Genomic DNA, 4,650 nt, shown 5'->3' on the forward strand with positions numbered 1-4,650 from the left:
TTTCCTCCTCACTCTTTCTGGTTATTCCAGTTAGTCTACAGGATGAGGTGGGACAAAGCCAAGTCTTCCCCAGCTTTTCTTTTACTTCCTGGGGGAAATCCCCATCCTGTGGCATTGCCACAGAACTACATTAGACCTGGTCCCAGAAGCTTCATTTATAACAGATGAAAGAAAACCAAGTTAGCAAGGCTTCTGCAAGCTGGGCAGTATCTGCATCTGGCATTATTCTACCTTAGTATTTTATGTACATTCTTAACAATTGTGACTATTCATGAAATTTACATTATCATTTCTCAGCACTACCAAACTAACTGCCAATATCAAATGAGGCTTGCAAAAATACCATTTCTAGAATTTCACAAAAATAAAAATATTTCCATATAAAATGAATACCTAATCAATCCTTCCCAATTATATTAAAAGGAAAAATATTTGAACAAGCATATTTTACACGTAAGTAAATAATGCAGTGGAATGAAAGACGGTATGCTATTTTGCTGTATGACATCATGGAATCACATCCAGAGATCTCTAAACATTTAGCTAAATTTGTGCACCTTCAATATGAATTCATAATGCACAGTACAGTACAGGTGTGCTTTGGAGATGTCAGTATGCTATGAAACAGATATTAAAGATATTGTGCATTTGTGTTACAGTTCTGTAATACAGAATGGTATTAGTTATGTATTGCATATTATTCCTAATGCATATTTGGAGCGTATGTTATAAAAGCTCCTTTGGAACCTCCAGCATGTATGCTGTGAATATATGTTAACAACAGAATGCACTTGCATATTATGAGTCCATAATGCTGAAAGCACAATCAAACCTTTGATAAAAAATTGTTTCTCTACTGACAAGCAGAAATTATTTGTTTATGCTTCTCACTCAAAGCTGTGCACAGTAATTTCTCACCGTGATCTTTAAAACTCACAAAAAAAAAAAATTCCAGTTTTGCAAACATTCTTCAAACTATGACTTTCTTAAAGTAAAATATTTAATGATATCTCTTTTTCCACTCTTTTTTTTCCTATCTGCTAATTATAATCAAAATATTGTTTTTTTAAATGGCCTGAATACATGGTCTCCATTTCTCATTTTTGCATCCTTGTAAGTGACTGGAATAAGGTCTTAGCATCAAGTGCTTATTTGAATATTAAGTATACATACAATTCTTCTGCTAACCCAGTCAGCAGTCTGGATTGGACAAGGCTCTTTCTTCTACATCACACAATATGGTGGTTTTTGAATCAACAATTTGTTGTTTTCTGCATCGATAAATGAACATCCTGGCAACCCATGCAAATAAAGATGGAAAAAAAGGCAGGGAAGTAAATAAAGTCTTCTGCTTCAGTTTCTTGTTATCTAAATGAAAGTATTACAGATCTTGGAATCTTGAGTCCAGGTCTCTATAGTTCTGTGTCTGTTCCCATGGGATGGGGGTTTTCCGCAGGAAGCAAAAGAAAATCTAGAGAAGACTTGGCTTTGTCCCTCCTCATCCTGTAGACTAACTGGAATAACCAGAAAGAATGAAATTATCCACATCATTTCCAGAACTAGATTGCGTCCATGGTGCACAGTGACAAGTAATAGTTTTAAAATATTTTCAGTTGTATTACTTTAATAAGTAGTACTGAAAAGTATTTCATGGGTTTTATACTAATGCAGACATTAGCTCCAAAAAGTGTTCAGATAGGCACTTTGGCAATTAATGGCAAGTATAAACCGAAAACCATATAAGAATTAAATATTTATGCCGTTATAGATAAACATTATAACATCTCATCTAGAATAATAATAAACTTAGAAAACTCAAATTAGAATCAAAAAGTCCCACACATGCAGCACCTTCAGATCATGCTTATGGAGGTATGTTCCTACCCACTGAATGATGGGTGTGGTTATATTCCCTGGTACAATGTGTAATGTCTGTTACATATCAGAGAGAGAGAGAGAGAGAGAGAGAGAGAGTATGTACATAAAATCAGTGGAATTTTACTGATTTCCTTTAAAATAAATGGTTACATTTTAGTATAGTGAGGAAGGCTATTGCCGTGTACAAATTCCTCCATTTCTCTCTTTCTGTGGTTTATTTTAACCATTTTAAAGTATTAATGAAAATACTGTAAAAGTTATAATGTTAAAGTATAATTTTATTTAACATTGTTTTACATGTAAGAGCTATAAACAGGCTGTAGTAAACTTAAACAACCAGTTATCTTGAGGTCTGAGCTGTTTTTTTCTTTCTTTTATGACTGTAAATAAAAGTAAGATAGTTTGTACTCAGTTATTTTAGGTTTCTAACATGCTAGCTGTTCTGTCTCAGATTGTTTCAAGATACAAATGCCAGCAGTTCACAAATTACTGTGATCGTCAAGAATCAAGAAAAAAAAGTTAAATAAATTCCATAGTTTTCCAAGGTTACTTTTATATCTCTGCAATAAATTGTTTGTATTTTCATTCAGTATGTTTTATTATAATAAAAGTAAAGTTCTGGTAACTGTCTCTGACAGCCAAGTAAAATTGAATCAACCTCAGCATTGTATCACTGCTGGTTTCACTGCAAAGTAGAGTCACTGGTTTTCCAGTCCTGGAAATCTATCCATTCCTCCAATTTTTGCCCAATTTTGTTTTAGTGGAAAATGGAAAAAAAGATGTCAGATTTTTTAATTCAGTAGTACTGGACCTATCCGAAACTTCATCCAGTACTTTACACAGACTAGTTTAAGTTTTGCACACCTGTTTCTAGGGTCAGAGATATACTTCTAATTAGTTTACACCATAAATGTAATTAAGACAATATTTTTTCACACAGAGTACTGCCATTTTTTTCTCAGCTATTTGTCACTGGCAGCAAGGACATGAGACTTCCAGCCCCTTCCATTTTCCATCACATGACCATCAGTCTGTTCTGGAGCTGTAAGTAGGAGTGCTCCTTCTGTGGTGACCCTGCACTCCAAAACAGTAAATGCTGCTGACTGTTTGATGATGTCTTGCCTCCTCATGTTACCATTTGTGAATAGTTCTGAAAAAGAGTCATAGCTAATTTAGAGAAGAGTTTTTGAAGTGTTCTCTCAAAACACTGTAGTATCACCAAGGTGTCATTTTCCTAAGGGAAAAAATATGATTTACATCAAAAGTTTCTGTTGCAGAGCACTCAAACTAATATGAACTCTCCTACTCATCAGCAGCTTGGAGTTCCAAAACATAGTATTGAACATAGCTCAGAAATGTATGCATGATGCTCTTCATCCCACAGCCCAGGTTTAGTCATTGACTAAAATGACAATAAAACTGTGCAACAAGTCTTTTCAACATAGGAATGTGTCTTCTATTCAATATGTGCCTCCTTATGCCTGATGTAGTAATGGAATCAAATATACTGACAAATAAAATATAAAAAAAAAAAGTTTTAAATTATTGCAAATCATACTGCAAAAACATGCATGAGGATTAGTATGCAAAAACTAAATCTTCAGAAGCATCTGGGCTGTTGGTCGTCAATTTCTCCATTTATAAAATTGAAACTAGACATACAAAAACATGAGGGTAAGGAGAAACACGTAGATACGTAATTTTTTCCTTTATGATACAAAAGAAAAAAACAACAGCAATCCCTCTCACATAACTTCTGCTGCTTCTTTTATCTTGTAACACTTCAAATTCTCTTTCTATATAACATTTGTTATGGAATGTGAAGTGGTGAATAACAGCGACCATCTCCTGTGACAACAGAGACTTCTTAAAATAAAGCAGAACACGTTTGATCTTTCCTACTCAACATAAATGAGTGAACTTGAGAACATTACCATGACTCTGATGCAAACAAAATGAGAATCTTGGTCCATGGATATAGCAATGTGCAAAATACTATATTAATTTGCTCTGCCAAGAAATGCGTTGTTTGGCAAAACAAGGTGAATGTCTTAGAAATACACAGTAGATTTCTGTTCATATACATTAGTGTTTGTGTAAGTATCTATCTAGACACCCACATTTAACTACATTCACATTGTGTATGTGTAAAGGATATGCCACAATAGACCATGAGATTACACATTTATCCTCATTTGTGAAGGTGGATGCCTAGAACTCTTGAATGGAAAAAGATATATTATAAAGTATTTAATCCTAATCAATATTTATTAAAGGAGACAAAGTAACAGTAAGGCAAACCTTACAGTACTTAAGAAAAAAGGAGAAAGCTGTATTTCTTATCTTGCAGTAGTTAATGAAGTTCTATGATTTATTTTAACCCTGAAGTTGGTTTCAAAAAACCCTAATTATATTAATGTACTAAAAGAAATACAATTGTCACTTAGTTTTATTAAGCATGACAGGTGACTGTTCCAAAGATAAATGCTGAAACATGGGAAAATTGCAAGTTCAGGTTGAAGTGACAATAATATGGGATGGAATTGGGCTGCTCACTGCGCTAATCAATACTACAATTTATTTTTTAATGTATGAAGAATATTTAGGCTCATTAATTTATGACAAGGTTCTTTCTTCTTTACTCTTCCATTCAGCCTTCAGACTTTGCTCTCCTCTTAAAACACTCTGGCTGTTTATAAATCTACAGTCAATCTCATGAAATACCACTGTTGGAAGAGAATCAGCTTTCTGCATGCCGTGTGCAATTTGGCA

Source organism: Meleagris gallopavo, chromosome 1 (assembly GCF_000146605.3).
Source record: "Meleagris gallopavo isolate NT-WF06-2002-E0010 breed Aviagen turkey brand Nicholas breeding stock chromosome 1, Turkey_5.1, whole genome shotgun sequence".
Lineage (NCBI taxonomy): Eukaryota > Metazoa > Chordata > Aves > Galliformes > Phasianidae > Meleagris > Meleagris gallopavo.